The 14,416-nt window shown below is 39.6% G+C and overlaps 1 long non-coding RNA gene across 3 annotated transcripts in view; it reads right to left on the reverse strand.

The window, feature by feature from the left end:
* Positions 1 to 1,561: 1,561 nt before the first annotated feature.
* LOC307223137 overlaps positions 1,562 to 14,416 on the reverse strand; it is a 31,505-nt gene continuing 18,650 nt past the window's right edge. The window contains exons 2-4 of one of the 3 annotated variants that reach the window (XR_013841978.1): positions 8,819 to 8,878; positions 3,498 to 3,554; positions 1,562 to 3,222 (exon numbers count right to left, since the gene is read on the reverse strand). This is a non-coding gene — a long non-coding RNA (uncharacterized lncRNA). Of the gene's footprint in view, positions 3,223 to 3,497; positions 3,555 to 8,814; positions 8,879 to 14,416 lie in introns of all 3 variants that reach the window. The other 2 variants (XR_013841979.1, XR_013841980.1) reach the window with 2 other exon arrangements.

Here is a 14,416-nt window from a genome sequence, read left to right on the forward strand (position 1 = left end):
TCTGTGGTTTAACCCACAGCGCCACCTGCATCCCCTGAAAATTGTTAGGAGATTCCTATTCCCTTCTATAATTCTCAGAGCAGTTTAACAACCAATCCCTCTTCCCAGGGAACTCTGGAAACTGTAGCTCCATGAGGGGAGTAATGGTCTCTTTACAACTCTTAGCACACTAAACTTCCCAGGATTCTTGGGGGGGGGGCATGACTGTTTAAAATGGCATGATACTTCTTTAAACCTGTAGTGCTGAAGTTTCTGAGGATGGACCTCTTTACCCTGGCCTTTGACACCTGGAAGATATGTTTGTAGCACCCACCCTGCTATTGCAGCTGTAATTTGTTTTAAGCTGTTTTTAATGCTAAAACTTTTAATGGCTGTAACCTGCTCTGGAATCTTACAGCGAAGGGTGGGTAAGAAATTGAAACAACAACGAGAACTGGCAATTCTGCCAGGGACCTTCTGTGTGTGTGCAAAGAGCACGCTCTGATACAGAGCTATGCCCTTTCCCCTTGACACGGGATCAGATCTTTATTTCTTTTTTAAACAGATCTCTCTTTTTTTAAGCCTATTTGCTACTAAATCGGAACACTTGCCGTCAAATTAATAAACGTGTTGATTTGTATGCAGCATATTTCTCAGCGTATTGTCTGTTGCCATTAAGTTCTGGTCTCCCCCTCTCCTGTTTGTTGTCTAACATTTATGTATATTTCTATGTATTTTCAATGCATAAGATTCTTCTGGATCACACCGGTTCATCTAGTTCAGAGATGGGCAAGCCTGTAAATGATAGTGCCTCTCAGTTTCTCATTTCCCTGCTTTCAGTCTTAAATTCAGTTCTCCACATTTCTGCATCAGCTTGTGACACCCCCCCCCCAAAAAAAAACCCTTACAAAACTTTATCAGCTTTTTAGTATTTCTCCTTTTTTAGTATTTTTCCTTTTTATAAGCAATCTTCTCTGTTATAATGCACTTAGGGATATTATTTTTGCAAAAATATGTGTGCATTCCCCTCCCCCGCACCATTTCCCCTAATATGCAGACTTCTGCAAACTATTTTGCTCGGGCAACTGAATCTCAAAATTCAGAACAGCGTGAATTTCGAAGGTGGCCTGTGTTTCCATTTGAACATTGTTCTGGGAAGTGTGAATAAAATGGGATCACGTGAAATGAAAACAAAATTTCTTCCCATCCCTAATTCTGATAGCCTGTTCCCTACAGTGGCCAACCAGAAGCTCTGGGAATACCACAAGCAAAACTTAGAGGAGTATTTTTCATAAACTGATTGTTCCCCCCACTGCCCTTTGGTGTTCACGGGTATATTCAATGGTGGATTTATGGTCTGTGGGGCCCTGAACACAGCCCTCTTTTTGTGTGTGCATGGGGGGGGGGGTAATTCCTTCACCCAAGTAAGCATGAATGTGTCTGAAACTAGGTCAGAGCTAAATGCATAAGAATGAGTTAATAACACAAGTTATCTTTCTTTACTATTATATTATTAAACTGTGCTTTTTGTTTCCTATTAATGATATGTATACATAGAGAGCTATAAAAAGAAAACACCACCTTCTGTCAGAAAATGAATTTTATTTAAGGGAACAAAATGGATGAAAATTAAAAGACTTTTGTAAACTATTCACAGGTAGTCACAAAATATATGTGTGTGTTTTTCTGGCATTTCCTTTTGCACAAACCGGTCGAGGAACTTGCCGTAATTTACGTCTTGCCATGCAGAACTTTAGAGGGCTGAAGTTTATTATTTGTTTTATTTATTACATTTACAGCCAACCTTTTCTCCAGTGAACTCAAGGTTTACTTACGTGGTGCTCTCCCTCCTCATTTAATTCCCACAGCAACCCTGCGTAATAGGCTAGGCTGGGAAGTGAGTAACTGACCAGGGTCACCCATGGCAGAGTCGATTCAAACCCTGGCCTCCCAGGACTTAGTCCAACACTCTAACCTTTGCAGTACTCTAGCTTTCTAAATGACTTTAAATTGCCGAACTCATGAAATGCTCTTGAAAGATATTACAACTCAGGGAGGGGTCTCTCAGCTGCATGGGCCCTTCTACATATACTGAGTGTATCTATAAAGGCACCATTGGGTAAACTGCTTATGAACATGGAGGCTCTATTTAACTGTCAGGGTCAATAAGCACCAATAAACATATTCTCCATTTAATTCCATGTAAAGTAAATGACCACTGATGCTTCTTTTGGCAGAAAATTCCACACGTGAATGATGTGTTATTTGGGGAAATGCTTTCGTTTGTATATTTGAGAACCCGTTTGTTCTCCTTTATTTAATAAGGGATGGTCAAAAGCAGAAGTCAGAAGTGCCAGTTGCTTCTCGTAAATCTCCTCCACCTTAACCAAACAAAACAGAATGTGCCAACTCACAGACAACCCTATTATTTGACTTACCGAAGAGTTTCTTCCAAAATTAGTTTTCGCTGAATGGGTGGGGGTGGGGTATGAACTCAAGACACTTCAGAAACTGCATTGGAAAAACTAACTGGTATATATAGATATAGATATAATAACCAGACTTTTGAGAAAATAACGTAAGTCCATGAATGAAGAGGGAAAGTTATATATTGAGAGCTCCTCTAAAGGAAAACACACATGACACAGAATACAGTCAGTTGGTGGTGGCTTTTACCCGATTTAATATTTGATTATGACAATGTTTAATTGCTGTAACCCACCCTGAGGTCTTTGGGCAAACAAGAAGATATAAATAATATAAGCAGATAAATCTTTGCATCTCATGTGCGGGGTTTTTTTATTTTAAAAAAACCCTGCCGCCTCGGTGCAAATACGAGATTTAGCGTTAGGGCTAATTTGCCCCTAAGACGTCAATCATGAACAGAAACTCTCCATTCCGCAGAATGGCACTAGGATAAATAAAAGACAGCAAGACTTTGATTTAAGTTGGCTGCGACCTTTGAAACAACGTAAGTTAGAAATCTTTACAGGTCTACGAATAATAATCCCGCAACTGAAAATGCCACAAGATTTGACATTTTGTGGCAGAGCTCAGCAATATACACCTTGGGTAAAACACTAGGCTAAATTTGTTCCTTTTAAATATTTAAGTTGCTGTTTGTAGTCGGGGTCATATAGCAACACAGTGTAAGTCTGTTGGTGTTTCTGCCGCTCATTTGACTTGTTATTCCCCCTGCTGACACCAGCGATCCCAAACCTGTCAGGAAATAGGAAGGGAAATCTGTGGTGAATGAAGAGGAATAGGTCGTGATTAGTGGAGAGAAGACAATGTATCAGTTAAAGATCAAGTTGTGAAGCTGAATTAGCCAGAGAATAATTAACTGCTTGTTAAGATGTGAATCTGAACAAGTTTTATCTGGCAATCTCATTTGTTGCTGATTTAAGCAATCTAATACCAACCAAAGAAGAAATTTGGACTTTTTTTAAAAAAACACACACAAAAATTAAAAAGTTAATGCAGCGAATATGTGCATATGAAAAGAAATTGTATCATACCTATGAAAATCACTCTGGGAATTTAGTTATGCAGCCCACAAGACTTAACTCTCCCTGCTTCAGAAAGAACAAAACACGAAATGAATACATTTCACATTCATAGGTATCTGTTTGCTAATCTGGCATGGGGGTAGAAAGATCTCTTTTATTACCATTACACGTAGCAAATTTTATGTTTCTTTCATTTTAATATGCTCTGTTATGATTGTGCAATATTTACATGAGTCTAAGTCGCTTTTATTTCAAGGGAACTAGCTTCCGAGTGAACATGCTTAGGGTTTATGGGACTGCTGCAAGTTTAAACATTTCCCCTAAGGGAAAATTGTTGAACATATTTAGAAGAATTATTTACAGTCTGAGGTGATATACTTGGGCTGCAATCCTACACTCCCTTCCTCTGGGAAGAAATGTCGTGGAACTTAATGAGGATTACTTCTGAGTAGACATGTCTAGGATCACATAACTGATCAATCTATTGTTGCAGTGCTGAACTGATTTAATAAGTGAGTAATGATCCCTGTTTTCCTCCAGTAATACGTTCAATATTCTTTTTACCTGATGTAATATTGATAGGGAATCGAATGAAATTCCTATGGGTTGCATCAGTCTAAATACCGTTCAGAGTAAACTCATTTGAATTAATGAACCTGTTAGTCAAGAGCATTGATTTTGGCGGGTCTACTCTTGAGCAGGGCTAACACTGGACACAACCCTAAATTTTGGTTGTTTTACAAACTGTGTTAAGCTTCCATTAGAGATGGGAAGTCTAGCTGTTTGACACTTACATTGCTTCCCTGAGCAATGAGAGGTGTGCCTGGTGCTTTGGTTGTTAAATTCAAGCCTAATAAATTTACAAACTCTTTTTTTCAGAAAACATTCTTGACAAAGTCATATGCAGTATTATTTTTTGACTGCACCTTTTCCTCCAAGGAGCTCAAGGTGGCATACAGGGTTCTCTATCTCTCCCCCCCCCCCCGCGCGCATTTAATCCTTACAACAACCCTGTAAGGAAGCATTGGCTGAAAGGCAGTGACTAGCACCAGGTCACCCGATGAGCTTGATGTCCAAGTGGGGATCTGAACCCTGGTCTCTCAGGTCCTAATCCAACCCTCTAACCACTACAGCACATTGGCTCTCGGTAATAAAAATGACCAATGCAAATACCATTGAAATGCACTAAAAGAAGAGTAAGCCAGCACAGTCCTGTTATTCAGATGTTGCTGGACTACATCTCCCAGCATCCCTGAACATTGTCCATCTTGCCTGGGACTGATGGGTTCTAGAGTCCTGCAGGATCTGGAGGGCCATGTTACCACAGCTCTAAAACAGCCACGCTTTGTAATGATCTAAAAAAATCAGCTCCAAAACAGTCAAAAAGCCCAGGATAAACTCAGTAACCTATCTGCAATTTAAAACATCTCCACAGCCGAGATTACGTCAAGGACTGAAAGCTCAGAGGGGGGCAGAAATTTCTTTTTTCTTTCTTGGGTTTTATTTCCAGTTTCTAAACTACCTTGCTCACCTCTGTGGAAGGTCACATACAATGGCCAAGAGAATCAGGTTGATATATAAAGGATGACCAAAATGACCACCCTTCCTCTTTAAAATATGTTCAAAGTCATTTATCATCATAATCGTCATCAATTTATTCATCTCCTCAGCCACCATCTCAAGGTGATTTACATAACAGGTAAAAAAAAAAGGTAAAAGCACAGCAACAAATACATTTAAAACAAGACTGAAACCCTAACAAGTGGACAATTTGCAATAAAATATTTATTTTCATTTTATTATCAAATATATGTAGTCTCCAGGTGGCATACAAGGTTATCCCCCTCCTTAATCTATCCTCACAACACCCCTGTGAGGTAGGTTAGGATGAGAAACTAGTTTTCAAAATCACTCAGTAAAATTTTTAACCCTAAGTCTCTTGGGTACTGGTTCTACGCTCTAACCACTACACCAGACTGGCTCTTTCCAGAAATCTATTCAGAAGGATGTCCCATTGAATTCAATAACACCTACTCCAAGGTAAATGGGTATAAGATTGTAGCCACTCTAGCTGGCATTTGCTGGCATTTTATTCTAGTAGGCTTTTGCCTGCTAAGGTTTAAAAAAAGGAGGTTATTTTTATCGTGATCTCTGTCATTGTTGCTTCTGAATAGATTTCTTTTTTTAAAAGTTGTGTACTTTATATTTTGTGAATTTTACCTTGTTTTATTCTTTGTATTGTAATGTATATTTAATATACTGTGATTTTAAAATGCTGTCATCTGACCTGAGTGATGCATTGACACTAGACGGATGTGGTAGAAATTTTTACAAAAATAAAAATAAAATATTTCATTAGTAAGAATTTGGAATAACAGTGTTTGCCATTCATTGGTCCACAATACGCTCCTTGAACAAACTGATGTTGCCCCATTAACTTCATCCCTGAGAGCCAGTGCTTCCCACTTCCCCTAGAAATCTAATCATTAAACACCTTAACCTTTTAATACGGGATAAATGCTGTATTAAATGAATCACCGGAGGAAAATGTGGATCAGTCAAAAAGAAAGGAACAAGAAAAAACCTTGAATTGCGCCCTGCTAGACTAATTAATTATGGTTTGCAAATAGCCAGTTTTCCTCTTTCCATACTGGAAGTCTGAACAACCTTTGATGCACCAAGATTTTAACGCTTGAAGCCACAAATAGCAACAAGAACGGCTCCTTTTAACTGTTAAACGATGGTTTTACACCAAATTAGTGTTCTGAGCAGCTAAATAGAGATGATGAGGTCGAATCTGCTTTAAATTGTCAGGTTCTTGGAATCTTGAAGGTTTTTTCCTCCCCTGGTTTGATCTGCAGAAGTAGCAATGCCCCCTAATGGATGAAGATGGAACTCCTTTCCTAACCAGCTCAGCAGGCTTCCTCCTGATAAAGATCTTTACCCAGACTTTAAATCCTTTAAAACAGATTTACAAAGCAAAAGTTTATCTGGAAGAATAACAAAATGCTGAGGTGGAGGCTTGAAAAATATTTGGATTTCTTTGCTGCACGCCAGTACTTGAAAGAGGGTGGCTCCCGAATTTCAGCAACACCAAAATTCAAGTTGAATTCTGCGGTTTTCAGTTTTGATCTGAAAATTCATGCCCATTCATTTGGGAAGTATTTAAGCACTTTCAAAGCAGCACTTACAAGCACCCAGACAATAGGTTAACCCTTTTTTGTCAATTATGCACGGTGTATTTTTTTAAAACTGGGAACTCTTTTAAAACTGTGGACATTTGTTCTACAGATTAACACCTGTTCCATTTCATCCACAGAACAAAACATTTAAAGACTACATAATCAATGAGGCAATGCAACTGCCAGTGAAATACACACTTAATGAGAAGGGCTAAGGGTTTGTGTAGCTTGAGGAGTACGCACACAGTGGGATGATAGTGTAACTTGGAGTGGCAGTGGATGTATTGGGTTGCCATTCGTGGACTAACACTAACCAGAGTAATTCCAAAAACAGAAAGTGATGGGCACACATCCTGATCTGGACAAATTCCAGATTGCTAAATGAATTTTCCATGGAAATCTGTTGCTTGTGACTGGGAAAATTGAAATGTTGCCAGAATCCTTCCTGAATATACAAGTAACATTTTATAAAAGTGATACATGGTTTGCACTCATAAAACTTTGCTTTTGTTTGTCAAAATCTTTGAATTTTGTAATGTTTATCAAAATTGTGGGTGTGTGTTTTTTTTTAAAAAAAACCTTCCTATTTGTTGTAGCTATCTCTACTTCGACATGAGTATCATAAATGTGTCTCCATAGTCTCTTTTCTTTTCTTTTTGGTGCCATGACTTGGATCTTAGTCTTATTAAGACACGTGGACTCTAAACCTGCTCTGATGTGCTCACAGATCTATCTCCCCCTTCCACTCCAGTTGTGGAAGCCTCTGCACACAAAGAAATTCTCCCTTTGCCTGAATTTGAACTCGCATAACCACAGTGGCCTCGATTCAAAGAAAGTTTATTGTGCTGAAATCCCGGGTATAATACATTTACCTGCATGCAAGTCCTGTCGAGCTCAATGGGGCTTGCTTCTGAGTAGGCTTGTGCTGCAAGCTAGTCATCATTACCAAGTGTCATTGGTTTCATTTATATTTAAAGAACAACTCATTGACTTTGATGTGGGGCCATTGATGTTCTGGAGCATGGCTTAAAAAATAATAATCTGTGAATTTGGGGGCTGTGGCTCTGTTGTATGTACTTTGAAAAACTTTCCAGGATTTGAGATTTCATTATGTCAGCACATATAATCTGCACATCCCACTCCCTGCATATATGTTACCTGTCAACAGATTCTGAAATAATTCCTATGACTCTTCACAAAATAGTAACATACACAGAGGTCACCCCACCCTCCAGCTCCATTAAGCAAAATCTTTCTTTCTGTACTTCATACAGAGGGTGAAACTAGTTGTTTCCCCGCTCATTTCAACCATCTGCAAACAAGACATACTGTCCTATAGATTTTTATCATATCGCTAGTGGCGTCTTTTAAAATCTGTTGTTAAAGCTGGTGCCTACCTGCCTTTCTATTTATCCAGTGTTAATGGGATTAAGGTAAACATATTTATAACGCAGAAATAAAATTGAAATCCTAAGGATTTAATGCAGCAAGCTACATTTTGACAAAATACTAATGTACAAATGTCTACAATCCTGCTCGCAAGAAGAAAATACGGATAGAACAATTGCATTGAAAGAGTAAAATAAAACCAAGTTAAATAGTGTGAGCCATGTGAATTTTTTTAAAGCTGCTTTTTCTTTGTATAAACCTCCCCAGATTCTGAATGTGTGGTTTTTAAAAAATATTGTTGCCTGCCCAAAATCTTCCGGGAGCGAGACAAATTAAAAACTGACTGACAGATGTAGAGATGTACGCATTCAGTGGAGAGATGCATAAGATGGAATGCTATATCTGTTAATGAAACCTCTAATCGGCTTGCAATAAATCTGCAGCGAGGAAAAAGAGCTAGCAGCTTTTGAAAAGAAAATCTGAAGCATGTAGGGCAAAATATGTTATAAAAACAAAAGTTACAGTGAATAAAGGGCATGCAGACATCTGAAGTAACTTTCAACAGCAACCGGTATTTACCCAACAAGTTTTCTTAATAGGGTGATAGATTACTGAGGTTTCTCCAGAAGGGTTCCAAACACACTGAAACTGGAAGGTCTTATATGATTCCTGAGAAAGTGTGTGCATTTCAGTCTTGGGAAAGTGGAGGAAGGGTGGGAAGATGGGCAAAGCATTGAAAGAGAAAGATCCGGTACCTACAGATTGAAGAGTCCACCTCTCTCCCAAGCCGGTTGCTTCTCGTCTGCCCGTCTCCCTTTCCTTAAGTAAAAAAAAAGGAAGCATGTCTCTCTAGCATAGCTTCAGAAATAACCCATCAGGAAGTTGGCAACATCTCCCGACTAAACAATCATTTAAGGAAACACAACAAATGCATAAAGGCTACTCGTTTTCCTGAGGCTGCCTTGGAAGGCAGAATTGCACAGAAACTCTGAAACAAACAGATTACAAATCTGACGGCCGGACATGTCAGTAGGAGAGACGGGCCTTTTCCTCCCCACCTCCCTGGCCTGAAAGACAGTAAAATTAAAAGAAACTGTACTTCATAAAAGACCGGAGCAATTTTCCATGAACTTAAAGCAATCCATGCTCCTAAAACATTTACACAGCATTTCATAATTTCCTTGCTCCTCCAGAAATTTAGACTGGAGTATTTCCTCGCACAAAGTAAGAGAGAACAAGACAGAATTATGTCACTTACAATGTATTTTCATGTGGATTTGTAGACATTATATTGTTAGCATCTCAGACCAATTTTAAGAAACCAGAAACCAAATTACACTCAAGAATAACAGCTAAGCGGAATTCATTTTAATCTGTTTGCTTCCAGACCATGTACACAAGCTCGCGTCAATGCTAATAAATTCTGGATTCTTGTCACTATTTAGTTCCACAGTCACTAGCACAGGGATGGGGGGGTGCATTTGATTGGTTTGCATTTTGATAGGAACCTCCCTCATTTGCATTTCCCAAATCAGAATGCAGACTGCAACACTAGCTGTCTTTTGAAAGCTGCACATCCTCAGGTTTTGCAAGGCACTTCTCCAGCTTAACCGTAATGCATTCTATTCGCAAAATTCCCTGGGAAAATGGTAAATATTGGGCCAAGTTACATCAAAAGTATGTGCATTAGTATAAATGCACACACACAAAAGCTCTGCACAATTTTTAAATTGCTATCTGGTGCAGAAAAGGGGGTGACTGATTTTATGATTAGAATTTTAGAAACTGAAATTGATATATTTGACCATCCCCACAATCAGCCATAATCAGTCATTGAGAAATTGGTTAAAGCTTGATATGGGGCTAGCCCATAGCGCAGGATTAAATGGTGCAAGTTTCAATTTATGCAGATAAATGTAAGACAGATGCCTCTTGAGATAAATTCTGGCCCCACAAGCGAAATCTGTGTCAGTGGATTGCTTTTAGAGGGCACGATTCTGAATTTCCTTTCACTTCTCTGATGTTGAGTAAAGGTTGTCCAAAACCTTTTGTATTGCCAGTAGAAACAAATCTTGCCTCTTTTATCGTTTCTCCAAACTGAAGGCAAAACTTTGTTTATTTTTAATTTGCTCATCGGAACACCAGGAAGCCACTATGACAAAGAGCTCACTGTCTAGGAATATAGGCAGATTTGCCAACTTTTAAAAATGATAAAGAGACCAGAAAAGAAAGGTTGTTTGAAGCAGTTAAAAACATAGCAAAATCCCTTTAAACTGAGTTACTTTTCTCCATTTCATGCAAACATTTTTGAAAAACTGCAATTTTAAGTCACCAAATCCAATACTCATTGTATATACTTTCTATAAACAAAGTGTATATACTTTCTAGCAAATCCTGTGTACTAATTTTACACAAATATGTTTGGGGTTACATTGAGTGGATACGGCCAACTGTCTTGACGCCACTCAATGTGTGTAGCAAAGAAAATTGGGGCATCTAAAAGATCAAGATGTATATCACGGCAAAAGATAACAATGAAATGCACCACATAAAATTAAAAGTTCCGCAACTCAACATGGGATCAAAAGACATCATGGTAGAATGCATCTAATTGCATATAAGAAAAATATATCTACTATCATTTCATTAAAGTTTGAGTTATGGTAAGTTAAAAAACACACCCCTAAGCAGTAACAAAATAGTCTTAAGAGCTTTATTCCTTAATAAAAAGCACCTCTCACCATTTGTACTGGTGACAATAACTTTTTCAGAAAAATGGAGGCAGTTTGAAAGGGGGAGGAATGTTTGCGAGTGATATACTAAACTCACTTTGGTTTCTGTTGAACAGTTTTTGCAATGTTTCAAGACCCCTTTTTTCCCAAGTGACAGTGACACAAAAGCACTATGTGTGCACACCATAAGAAGCAAAACTTTCAAATCACTTTAAAAATAAAAATAAAAAGTCATCCGATAACAAAATTAGAAGTAAGCTTTGCCCTTGCAGTGTTGATTGATAAACAGACTGGAACTGTGACATGGGGAAGGTGAGCTTTAATCCTTGTCTCTGCTATGATCCGATTCAAATCCCCACATGCCCGCTGTTTGCAATGGAAGGAAAACTCATTGGCTCCAGGTGGGAAGAAAGCTCCCATTGACTTCAACTGGAAGGAAGGAAATTCAACAGCATCTGGATGCCCAAAAGCTCCCCACACACAGTTTATATAGTTGTCATGCTAATTCTTACCTTAGTGTGACACTGGGGATAATTCTCTAAAGTGAAGGTATATGTGTGTACACACACACCAGTCAGAAGCAGCTTACTAGGAGTGACAAAATCACTACAATAGCTTCCTGGCAGGTGGGTCACTGTCGCTTCCCAGGAGGAAGAGGGGGAGAGCAAAGTGGTAGGAAGGTCAGCGCTATGCAAATCTAGGGTGGTATATAGCAGCCCCAGCCAGCATGACCAATGACCAGGGATGATATGAGTATGGTCCATGCTAATGAAGACAGCAGTTCCTTTTTAGTACAGCTAATGTATGGATAACACTTGGGCATCAAGCACCACAGCTTCTGAGTTACATTCAGTCACATCTTCTCTCATTTCTCCACGATCAACCATGCAACGTTGGCATATCGATTTGCAACAGAGATGAAGAACCCTCCAGATATTGTTGGGACTCCAACTCCACATCGTTGACAGCCAGCATAGTCAATGGGAGGGGATGATGGGAGGTGAAGTCTACAACATCTGGAGGGTCACAGGTTCTCCACTCGAGTAAGACTTTTGGTCAATCTTCCCAGCGCTTTCTTCTGGGGATTGAAACTGGGCCCTTTGCCAGGCAAAGCATATGCTCTAACATTGCACTTACATCCCTTCCTCAAGCGATGGTGCTGTCTCTGTGGTACCGACTGAGTCCCTACTCAGAAGATCATACGCATGCACAAGGGTCTTCACAGTGGCTTCCCTGCAAATGTGAAATACGTTTTTCTTGGAGATCCATTGCATCCTGGGCATCTTTAGGGAAATGTAAAAGTCAAAACACATGGGATTATGGCAGGTGCCTGATGTTTCTTGCAAAAGCAATGGACCTTTCTGCAAAAACATACACTTCTGATTCGGCGGCGAAATGGTTAGAACTCTCTTGCTGCTTTTTCTGGTACTCAGCACTGAAATTGGGTGAAATGATGCAGCAAGCGCTCTCAATATTTTGCCAGCACACTGTAGCTGCCTGCTTTCACCACTGATACAGTTCAGAATATTAGAGAGAGAGAGAGAAAGAAGGGTAACATGATTTGAAATGAGCCAACTTTTCATACATGCTATTTTCTGGTTTGCAGAAATTTCAGCATAGAATTCGACCTTCTCTGACATATAATTTTTGGATTTCCACAGTGCTGAACTCAGATGCTTTGGGGTTGCAGGGTGTGAACTGACCTTGTGCCAGGATTATCAGATTGGTTCATAGATTTCTAACGATGGGTTGTGCCGAGAGTTTGAATGTCACTGTTGACAGTAGCACGCATATATATATATATATATATATATATATATATATATATGAAATAATGAATGTTTTCTTGCAACTTGGCTGCCTTCCATTCCCTCCCAGTGATGAGAAGGCTCTATAAACACTGGATAGGAGATTAGCACTGCTGTTCTAACCTCATATAGAGATCTGGGCCTTGGAGATGGTTTGGCCACTGGCAATCTGATGTGGTTCACAATGCCCTTTTCGGGGTTTTTTTGTTTTTGTTTTTTTTTTTTTTAGGGAAGGACTGAACCACTGGAATTGCAGATCCGAGCTGACCCTGTTGTCTCCCACTGTGATTTACCCTTGAAATGTGCTGGGCAAAGAAGCTTGTCACCTCTTACTATCCTCCCCACTCTCTCCCTCCCCCTTGTGTGGGGGAGTTAACAAGTCAGAGATGGGTGTCAAAGCTATCTGGAGGAACCATTCCAAAAATCCAGCCAGCTTTTTAATGGATGATGCCTTTACGCTTGGCAGTTAGGCTGGGCAGCCTAACAAATGTGAGCTGGCGACTGCCAAGGAGGATTTCCTAGCAGACACTGTGTGTTTTTGTGTGTGAGAGAGAAAGAGATACAGAAAGAGAGAGACCCACTAGCATTGTAACTTGCAAGTTTATATTTCTTTAAAAGCGGGGAGTGGGGGAATCAACAGACAGAACAATTCATTATTTAGATCTGGTTCTAAAAGGCTATTGATTTATGAATCAGAGGCAGCACCCCACCCCTTATCTCTTTGACCTCATCTCCTGATGCCTCCCCCCCCCCAGGAGGTTTTACTCCTCCACTTCTGCCACTCTTAACTGCCTGATGATCTCACACTAGGGATGAGGGTGTTGGAATGTGTTTCAGTTTGCATTTAAAGGTGAGCCCACCTAATTCGCAGGCTCTGAACTAATATACGAACCGAAAAACAGCCATCCTTTGGAAGTGGCACTTTTCTGAATTTTGCAATGCAGTTCTGCCACCAAGTGATGTGTCTAAAAATGCATATGCCAGGGTAAAGCATAAATAAAAAGGCATGTGTTGTTGAAAATGCCATGCAGTAATGCATTGGGTTGTATCCCACATTAGTCCTACTTAGAGGAGACCTGTTGAAATTGATGGGCATGACATGGGTGCATTGAATTCAATGGGTCTCCGTTGAGCGGGATGCTACCTGTTATATTAGGGAAAGTTGGCTGGCAAAAAATGAGTCTATTAGGGGAAATTACATAGGAAAACGTGTACATTAGGAGAAAGGTGTGCTCAAGTGCTGATGAATTTTCATGTGAACTTTTTATAAGTGTGAACTGATCTGGAAATGTGAAGATTTGCACTTAAGCTTGGGAAAATGACAAACTGAGAAAAATCAATACTGACAGATTTGTCTCTCTCCTAAACTAGTCTGCTGCTTCTCCCTAAGTGCCCCCTTAAGATTGGATTTTTCTCCCAGAACAAATTGTCACCTTTCTCTCTAACCTCCTCAAAGCCTGAAATCCACAGAAGATAAAGCTCTCCCCCCAAAAAAACTCCTCCGCCAGCCATACCCTTTGAATCAGAGTCTGGTTGCAGCCCATCAGTGTGAGGTTAGAGCTCTAGACAGCAGAAGCAGGTCCTTTATAGTGGTGGCCTCCAGGCTGAAGAATATATTTAATTACCTCCAGAAAATGTGGACCAATAGTGAACAACTTTTGGTCTAGCAGGTTGTACTTTATGTATTTTTGTCAGGCAGTTTTTGTGAATTTCTAAATGACACCTATTCTATTTCTATTATTTGATTTGACTTCCCGGTTTCAGTGTGTGCGCATGTGTTCTGAACTTTCTTCTTCTTCCTTTTTTAGCTTCTTGGA

This window comes from Podarcis cretensis, assembly GCF_951804945.1.
Source record: "Podarcis cretensis genome assembly, chromosome: 8".
In the NCBI taxonomy this organism is placed as follows: domain Eukaryota; kingdom Metazoa; phylum Chordata; class Lepidosauria; order Squamata; family Lacertidae; genus Podarcis; species Podarcis cretensis.